This window comes from Terrapene carolina, unplaced genomic scaffold (assembly GCF_002925995.2).
Source record: "Terrapene carolina triunguis isolate 2854851 unplaced genomic scaffold, T_m_triunguis-2.0 Scaffold85, whole genome shotgun sequence".
NCBI lineage: Eukaryota > Metazoa > Chordata > Testudines > Emydidae > Terrapene > Terrapene triunguis.
The window spans coordinates 8,047,032-8,057,185 of record NW_020664436.1 but is presented as its reverse complement, the minus strand read 5'-3'; the positions used below and the strand labels follow the sequence as shown (position 1 = coordinate 8,057,185).

Sequence of the window (10,154 nt, the reverse complement as noted above, 5' to 3'; positions counted from 1 at the left end):
CCATCTATAAAAGGGGATAATGATGCTTCCTTTCATCCACTCTTTGTTTGTCTTCTCTGTTTAGGGTGTACATTCTTTGGGGCAGGCCCTATGTGTTTGACAGCACCTAGCCCAATGGGTCCCTATCTTGGTGCTACCGTAATACAAATATTAAATCTATCAAAGGTATTAATTAGGCATCTCTCACCCTGGCATCTGAGCACCGAAGATACCATGCTTCCCACCAAATCCAACTATTCCCAAACCAACTTTAGGGTTGTGCTCAGCTTAAACGTGCATGGCTTTTGGAAGCTTGGCATAGCATTGTTTGAAGGGGAGATTAGTGCCACACCACATTTGAATTGTCCTGTTCCCGGCATTAAGGTCAAATTGAAATATAGAACCTTGTAAGGTGAGAAACAAAACTGAACAATCAACAGGGATGCGTTTAACTTTCCATTCGAGCTGCCCCTGCCTTGGCTTAAGTCTTATCTACTATTTGTCAAGTTTTAAAAAAAAAATTAGTTGTGGAGCACATTTCCCCACGTTCCAGTCAAATGCTTTAGCAAAGGCTGCTGTTATGAAAAGGTTTTCTAATAAGGAGAATAATGATCTTCAGATTCTGACCTCCTGGCACAGCAGTGAGATTTATCAGAAGGGGCATGTGACTAGTTAAGACACACAGCCCCAGCTTGAAGGAAACAGCTGCTCATTTCATGCTTTAGCACTTGGCAGTTGGACAAGGAAGGGTGATGTTTGTGTTGAATACCTCTGCAGAACCAAGTACAGTAAGTGATTTTCCTTGTTGTTTTTTTAACTGCCAGTGCTTTCCTATTTTCATTTTAGACCTCTTGCAAAAACACTTAAGGGTGAGGCATATTTTGTCACCTCACTGATAAACAGTCATTCGTGTTGAGAATGACTATATTTTTTTGGACCCTTTGTTAGTAACAACATTGTTCGTTGTTGCAGAAATAAAATGGGTATCTTGTTTTGTCCTAGTTCTAGCAAGGGAAAAGGGTGTTTGTTTACTAAGATGGTGATATGGAAAGGTCGTTTATGGTCCAAGTGTTTTCTGTTCTCTGTTGACCTCCAAGCAGAACTCTAAAATGGATTAGGGCACAAATGGGGAGTACTGTCATTATTATATTTGACTTTACAATATTAACGTTGAAAATTTACAAAGGAATTCCATCAAAACAATGCAATCCAGCTTTAAAGAGTTGCTTGTGACTGATGTTACTCTGTGTTGTATGCTGATGAATGAGACTGGATTTTTAGAAAGGAAAAAATAGAAACAGGCAGATAGATACAGAGGGGAAAGCATAAGATGTGCCAGTAAAGGCTTCATTGATTGACAATCCTAGATAATAGACGTGTGCAATCCTGCCAAAAAACAGGGATCACCAAGCCTCCTAAATATCTCTGGCCTTCAGAATCCAATTTATATTTGGATTCTTTGAGAGTTTTTTAAACTTCAGGCATTCTTTCACTTTCTGATAACTTGTGTCCTAACATCCCAGGATCACTGTGTATTGGTCTGAAATGTGCAAGAAACATAAGTGTTATAATACACACTGCAAAATAGATGGATTTTTACACCACAAACAGTTATTATTTAGGCCTGGGACATAGGAATTGCCATACTGGAACAAATCAATGGGCCATTGAGTCTGGTATCCTCCCATGAGAGTTGATCTGTACCAGATGCTTCAGACGAAGGTGAAAAGGGGTGAGTGTGGAGATCAGGGGAATCCTGTCCAAGATGATGTCTATAAAGTCAGAAGGCAATTTCAGAGTTATGTTAAATGCAAACACCAGCTAGCTTTTGAACCTTTATTGTCCTACAAAGCTGGGCGGAACAATTATTCTGATGCCAGCTTGCCAACAGGTCCAAAGGAGAAAATCAGCAGATTCTTGCCTAGTGCCCCCAGAAGAGGTAGTAATATAGAAGAGTACAACCTCTGCCCTTTCCCTCCCCCTATGGTAGAGAGGGGTATTTTGGGAGTGGGAGGTGGTAGGCTGGAATGAGAACTGCTCTCCATATATTATCTCACCACAAACTGGTGGGAATTCTCCACCTATGTTAAAGGTGAAAAAATCAGGGCTGCTTGAAATTCCACCAGTTTCCAAATGTCTTTTTTTATTAGCTATAACCCTGATATAGACTAGCTGGAGCACACAGCACTTCAGCCACACCCTATCCTTCTGTTCTCTGGCCCTTCCCCAAACCTGACCCACCCACTATGCAGGAACAGTGGGGCTGGGATGGGGGGGCTGGCAAAAAGCTGTTATACCTGCTCTGTGCTAGCTGGAGAACCTTCAGACTATCAGAATATTCTGTGGGGCCAATTCTAGCCCCTTTTGGGCTTCTCTGTGCAGTCAGTAGCATAAAGGGGCTGCTTTATAAAACAGACTCTGGCATTGGTGATTATTACATGGTGAAAATGATGTAACTACACAGCGCCAAGATAGTCTGCAGATACCAGAGAGTTATTTCTGAAAAAACAGCAGTGAAGTAACTATTTCACTATGCTGCAGGCATACAGTTTGTGCCTTTGAAAATCTCCCCACTGTGTATATTTCCTGTTAAGATCATCTAAATTTTGCAGACTTCTACAATGAGATTGAAAACAAAACTAAAAGTTCTAAACCTTACACACACAAGTAATCAGTGTTATTTAGCCTTAATCTGTAATGTACCTTTATTAATTTTTTTTATCTTTTCATTATAAATAGAACTTAGTGCTCAAAGAAAATGACTGATTGATAGCACTACTAGATACTCAAATCCTCTGTCCACAGAACAGAGAAAACATGAGCAATGACAGCCCAAAGTTCTCCATGCTGCTATTTTGTTTCAACCCTTATCTCAAGTTCACTTTGTTGTTTATTAAGCAATGACCATGTGTTTTGAAGGATGAGAGGGCATTGCAGACTATTCAGTTCTTGGCCTTTGTGATGAGTTTCTGTTAATGCTAGTCTAATTGTGAGGATAGTTACTGCTGCTATTCATGGAGTACCATATAAGTGTAGAGTGCATTACAGACAATTGGAAATTAAGATCTGTGCACTAGGGAAGTCTTACCATCAAGGACCTGATTCTGAAAAAACTTAAGTATGAACTCAGCTTTATGCATAGTGGTCCCATTGATTTCATTGAAGTCAATGGGACTACTTGTGTGTAAAGTTGAGTGTGTATTTATTTTTATCATAGCACTGAGGGGACCGCATCATAGACCAGAACCCCACTATGCTAGGTGCAGTTCAAACACCGAATGAAAACACTGTCCCTGCCCACAAAGGGTTTACACTCCAAGTATAAGACACAACAGATGGATGTAGACAGATGTAGGGGGAAGAACAAGGAAATAACGAGTATTGCACACTAACAGCCTAACCACTGTCAAGTCTTTCCATGACCAGGATGTAAAGGCCCAGTCCTCCGACGTGCTGAGCACCTGCATCTCCCATTAACTGCAAAAGGAGTTGAGGCTGCTCAGTACCTCACAGAAGTTGCTCACCACTTGGTAGGATCAGAACCTGACTGACGAACAGTCCATGGAGTCTTTTTTTGGTTACATAGTAGTAATTATAGGAATGATATTGGTGCCACTTCATAGAAAGTGTAACTACTTTACACTGGGTTCTAGTGAGAGGAGACAGAACAGATTCTGTTAGCCAGGATGGCATCCTTGTCTATCTTTAGAAACCATGCACGTGCTCCTATCTCACAGAACTTTAGCAGTTTCCTACTATATGATTTTACTTTTATTTTTCATGATAAATAGAGTTTAGAAAACATTTTTATGTATTCTTATTAAACTAAAAATCCACACTTAAGGTCAAATACAAATAAGTGGAAATTAAAGATTTGCTTTTACAGATCTCTGGACAAGCATATTGCTGCTTTACAAACTAACTGAAGAGCGAATACAGCTTCACCAACCCCATTCTTTCACTGAAAATGCTATTGTAAACAGGGCCGCTCCTAGGAAATCCCTAGATAAAGAAAGGAAACTAGATTTGAACATGCTGTAAGGGTTTGCTTGACTTTTTCCCCAAACTGTCTGGATCGGGCTACAAAAAACTTGCCCAAGTACCTTTAAAAATAATTGTTCCTCTGCTGGTAAATCTGTATTATGATGTTTTGATTTTTCTACTGTTGAATATAACTGCTGGATTTTCAAGTTAGCCCCTTATTTTAGACAGCAATACATGGCAACATATTTGGTGAACAATACAGTACTATAGTGCTAGCTTAGCGAAAATTAATTTTTCACATTATAAAGATTTTTGTTTACCTTTTTATAAAAGTTATTTTGAGTGTTCAGTCAATAGCATTTGGGGATTCAGGCAGTTTCAGACCTCAGACCTTGTTACTAATTGCAGCTGTGGCTGTATAATTCTTAAAGATCAGATAGTAATTGTTATAAAACACATATTAAAGGCATGGAAGTCTTAAAACATAATGACCTGATTCTGATCTCATGTACATTCACATAAATCTAGAAAAGTCTATTGAAATTAATGAACTCCAGATTTTTTTAGCTGAAATCAAAATCCAGTCTACAGCCTCTGCATAGTTTTTTATCAGTTTTTAAATTTAGAGAGAAATTAAACTTTAGGAAAGGTTCAAGAAAATCAAGTAAGTGCATTCCTGTGGAACTTCAGGCATTAGTAGGCCCATTGACTTCCATGGGACTACTTCCATGTGAAAAGTTAAGCATATGTATAAGTGTATTCACGTTGGGGGTCAGTGTGTGGGAGTGTGGAAATACCCACAGCTCTGAAGTTGGTGGCTCATCAGAAAATACATCTTCCTCTGAGAATTACTCTGATTGTTTTGGTGGCCATCTGGTGTCTCACTTCTCTGAAGCACTACTCCCCTTCTACTGTGTCCTCTGACCACATTCAAATAAAAATATTTTGGTTTGACTGTTTCTACACTGTACACGCCCATCTCTGAGCTCTCATTTCTTTTTGGTTAATTATATGGAATTCCACAGCTGAGGGGAAGACTGTTCCAAAGTCTGAAGAATCTGCCCGAGTTATTAGTCAGTGTTAAACTCAAGAACTTGCGCTCTTCTGGTCTAGATTTGGTATATTTTCCTATTACAAACTGAAAACAACCACTTCGCTTTAAATAAGCGTGAATGATTCATTGATATTGGTAGTTCAAAAGTCGCTGGGGTACTCTCAGATGTGGATATACCACAAAAGTTGTGTTGCTTTAACTATAGCAGTATACATGTATATAACTATAACCTCAGCCTTTCTCCTTTTAGTGGTGATGCATTTGCTCTCCCTGAAGTTCCTATAGTAAGAGGTGATGCTTCACTGTGTGAAGCACAGACCTAGTTGGGGGGGGGGGGGTGAGAGAGAGCAAAGAGCATGGCAGCAGCAAGGAATGCATGAAATAAGCAGCTCCCATCTAGGTTCTGGCAGAGAAACATGGATTTTTTCATTAGCGCGCGCGCGAGAGAGAGGGATCATTACTTATTGTAAGCAGACAGCTGATTTTCAGTGTTACAGGCCAATGAGCAGACTTTAGTAGTGGGAATTATATATGCCAAAGTAAAACAGGCGTGTATTCTGACATGCAACAAGTATTTTCTGTTCACTCTCATACACTAAATGTAAAAGCAGCGTTAAAAAGGTATATCTACAGATAGCTTAGAGGCAAGCCAGATGTCTGACTCTGGCTGATAGATTGCTAAATATGGTGCTGTTACTTGTTCTGATAGAGGGGTCTTGAGCTACGGGTTACACTCCATTCTCTTGCCATTATACTATATTCTTGGCATCCCCCTACATTTTATATAAAGAAATGGCTTTTTTACAGTTAAGAATTTCAGCTCACTAACTCGAATATCAGCGACAGGATGTGTGAGGTTATATCTTGTCTCTGATATCATGGGACCAACACTGCTACAGCAACATTGCATATAACTATATCCTCCTGAAATAGCCAGCATTATACATGAGTCTTAGGGATTTGCTCACCATAGTTCATAACTCTCTCATCCCTCAATTAATTTTACCACTCAGCTCCAGAAGGCCAATATTTAACTCATCTCTGCCCCAAGCCATTGGTGCCAGCTCTCACAACACTTGATGTTTTCCTTAAAGCCTCAGCTGCAGAATCAAGAGAGTGCTTGAGAATCTCAGCTTACCTTTTTTTTTTTTCTTTTTAAATGAAAGTTTCCAGCTCTTAGTTGCAGATAAAAGCTTGGAAACATGACCCAAGTGTAACTACAGGCTCAGAAAAAGAACTATATATATATATATATATATATATTTGAATTCTCATGGTTTTAAGCCAACCTTGTGATGTTGAGGGAAGGGGGCTTACTCACTCAACTTTATGCACATAGGCAGCCCCACTGAATTCAGTGGGATTAATTACATGTGTAAGTGTTTGCAGGATTGGGAACTAGATCATTTAACTAGCCTTCTAGAATTTATAGAGGCTTTATCACTATACTGAACTACAATCCTGATCAGAATAACCACTGAACTTCTGGGCTTACTGTACTGCTGATCAGGTGGCTTCCTTAAGAGTCTAATAACCCCCTCAGTTCCTAGAGATCTCGTGCTCATTTTAGCACAAACACTCACTCTTCCCTGTGAAATTCACAATAGCCTATTTTCTGGAGTCGCTACAGTTTCCAGACTTCTTATTTCAGAGTAGCAGCCGTGTTAGTCTGTATCCACAAAAAGAACAGGAGTCCTTGTGGCACCTTAGAGACTAACAAATTTATTTGAGCATAAGCTTTCATGGGCTACAGCCCACTTCATCAGATGCATAGAATGGAACAAATAGTAAGAAGATATATATACATACAGAGAACATGAAAAGGTGGAAGTTGCCATACCAACTCTAAGAGGCTAATTAATTAAGATGAGCTATTAGCTATTATGAGCAGGAGAAAAAAAACCTTTTGTAGTGATAATCAATATGGCCCATTCCAGACAGTTGACAAGAAGGTGTGAGGATACTTAACATGGCTGCTACTCTGAAATTTGAATTGAATTCACTGCAAAAGTTTTTTTTTCTCCTGCTGATAATAGCTCATCTTAATTAATTAGCCTCTTAGAGTTGGTATGGCAACCTCCACCTTTTCATGTTCTCTGTATGTATATATATCTTCTTACTATTTGTTCCATTCTATGCATCTGATGAAGTGGGCTGAGAGGCAGACACTGAGAAGGGGATCCACAAATGCCAGAATGCTGGGTGGCTCCCTGCCTAAGATACCCAGGGGGAGATGCTGATGTGTTACGCCCTGCCCCTTTCTCAGAGATAGGTTCCTAAATCCAGGCTGCAGGGAGGCACCTAGCTTGGCTGGCAATCCACAAATGGGAACCCCTCTCCTGCCCCTCTGGAGGCACCTACATCGTTTCTTATAGGAGAGAGTTAGGCTCCTGCCTCAGTCTCCCTCAATCTCTTCTATTGATGCCGTTCTACAGTGAACAAAGAGTGACTGGGGGAGAGACAGTCTCTAATACAGTAATTTGGGCACCCACCTGAGGGACAGGAGACCATGGTTTCAAATCCTTCCACCCTCTCAAGCAGAGAGGAGAGAATTGAACCTGGGTCTCCCTCTTCCCAGGCTAAAAGTTTTATAAGGTGAGTGGCAGCCAGATTTTGAATGGGACTTGATCTGTATGTGCTCTCTGAGCATGCATACTGGGTCGGGCCCCTGGATAAGTTAGGTGGCTGAACACCTGCCTTCCCCCAGTTTGTAAATTGCTCTTGCACTCAGGTGGGAGATGGGCATCTGGGAAGCCTGGAATGAGACAGCTGTGCACATGTCTAGAGGCAAAAATGTAGGCATCGAGGGAATTTTTACTGTGAGAAATTTAGGCACCAAGTAAGTTTAGGCAGCTACAGGATGTGATGGGATTGCAGTGGGGGACTTAAGTGCCAAAAAATGGGATTTAGGTGTCTCCGTAGCTTCATGGATTCCATGCACAGAATAAAATTGGTGCAGTTGCTAGTGTTGACACAGCTCTACTGTAAATTTGCCTGAATGGAAGGGAAGTTATTTTGAAAATCTGGCCCTGCTACTGGGTGCTCAGTATTTGAAAGTCTGGCTGTAACTTCTTTAAAAAAAAAAAAAAAAATCTAGCCCATGATTTCTAAATCAAGCCCTTCCTGTTGTCACTGACTCTAATTCCTCCCACACTTTAATTTCCTCTTCTAATCTGAGTTTCTTTTTCACCTGGGATTTTCTCTACACAGGATGCAGTCAGGTTTTCACACAATAGTTGGTTTGATATATTTCCAAATTACCACTGCAGATACTCTGTCAGGTGACCAAACAAGCCTTTCCAAATTTTCTGATTAAAATAATCTATTCAAGAGACATTAATGCTCTCATGCTAAAGAGGAGAGTAAAATCTCTTACCAGTGCCCTTCACCCACATACATGAATTAATTAGGCTGGTCTGGGAGTTATGTTCCAGTCTACAAATGTTTGGGGAGAGCTCACACTAGCCTGTACAAAGGTGTTAACTACCTCAAGTTAATTGGCAATCTGTTTACCTCAGGATTAAAAACTTCTAGTGCAGCCAAATCCTCAGTGGAATATTAAATTCTGGTATGTTAAAGGTAGAGTAGTTTATATACTGAAGTTGTCACAGAATGACAAAGCTAAAAGAATATTGCAGGCACAGAATCTGAAAAAAAAACACATATCTCTAATATCCCCCACAGACTTTTTTCAGGAGAAAATAGTTTGGGCTGTAAATATTGTTCTCTTTTCTCCCCTTGTTTTACAGACTTCTAGTGATGTAAGTTAGTAAACAAACATTCTAAAATCCAACTGGATAGACCAATGATGCTTTATATTTTTATGAGATCTATTGCAGTGTATGCTGTTGTTCTTGTGGAACTGGGCCTGTGTTGGAATAGTTGTTAGTTAAGTATCTGTTTTAGGAAGGAACCCCTACAAGTCAAGACAAAGAAAGTCAAATTTCCCATTCTTGTTTGATGTATTGTATGCTTAAGTATTGTTCTCTAGTGAGTGTTTGTAAGATGTTGGGTTTTTTTCCTCCCTTCAGTGGAGAAGGGTTTTCTTATTTAAAAAAACACACATCCCTCCCCTTTGGGGGGTAGTTATGCTATTCTTTTTGTTTTTAGTCTCAAATAAGCTTGCATTTCCATGTCATAAATCTTCTAATGGGAGGGGGGAAATCTGTTGTAGCTAGTAAGTTTGCAAAATAGGGTTTTAAATCTTTAACAAGTCCACTGATGTAACCTAGGTAATAGTGTCAGGGTGATATGTATACTGTTTCTTAATAATGCTTGCTGTGTGCCAGTAACTCAGAGATAGAAATTAATTTTTTAGCAGTAGGCAGAAGGAAGGAACTGCACTGATGCTGTGTCTTCTAATTCTTTACTCTATCAACTTGTTTTCAGAATGTTATAAATAGCACTGGAAGCTCCTTGTCTTTTTTATGTTATTGTACTGATCAGTTTCTTCTCCCATGACAGGCTGTTGTCAAGGGAATGGGGCTTAATCAGCTGATTCTTATTTGGGAGGAAACAAAACAAAATATGTATCTAAATCTGATCAAACTAACTACTGAGAAAAGTGCGGTGTCTTTTCTGCTTCACCGTGAATAATACCATTTTTTTCAGGAAAGAATTAATATTTTAAGAACATTTGAAATGTTTGGTTTCAAACAACACCATTTATATACCATTTAAAAAAAAATCTCCCTGCATCATTGTTCAGAAACCATGAGTCTGCCATTGTTTCAATCCCCCTCCCTAGGGAAGCTTGCACAAAAAATAGACTAGGAAGGAAGGCTCTTCATGTATTTTGATGTTCAGCGTCGGTGGCCAGATTTATTAAAAGAATGACTTGTTGAATCGTCCCAATTCTAATTCACACAGGTTTCTGCCTACTTTCCTCTTGGGCCATTCATGTGTGAATTATGAGCCATCAATGCTTTGTGCAAATGCAAAATCCTGACTTTGCACAAGTGCCAATTTCTGTGGTTGCTGTCCATTGCACACTCAAGTGAATTTGCATGAGTTCCCAGGGTCCCACAGCTGATCTGCCAGATGTCAGGCATTTGGCTTTGATGTCATGTCCCCCTACATGCATAATTTGAATCTACCGTGGCTCTTTAAAGATGAGCTCTTATTGATTAAGTGGAAC

The 10,154-nt window shown here is 39.7% G+C and overlaps 1 protein-coding gene across 2 annotated transcripts in view; it reads left to right on the top strand.

Moving 5' to 3' along the window:
* The first annotated feature begins 716 nt into the window (after positions 1 to 716).
* RASGRP3 (RAS guanyl releasing protein 3) overlaps positions 717 to 10,154 on the top strand; it is a 75,307-nt gene continuing 65,869 nt past the window's right edge. For both annotated transcript variants that reach the window (XM_029911058.1, XM_024193712.2), the window contains exon 1: positions 717 to 767. The gene's annotated coding sequence lies outside the window, so the exon portion shown is untranslated. The remainder of the gene's footprint in view (positions 768 to 10,154) is intronic.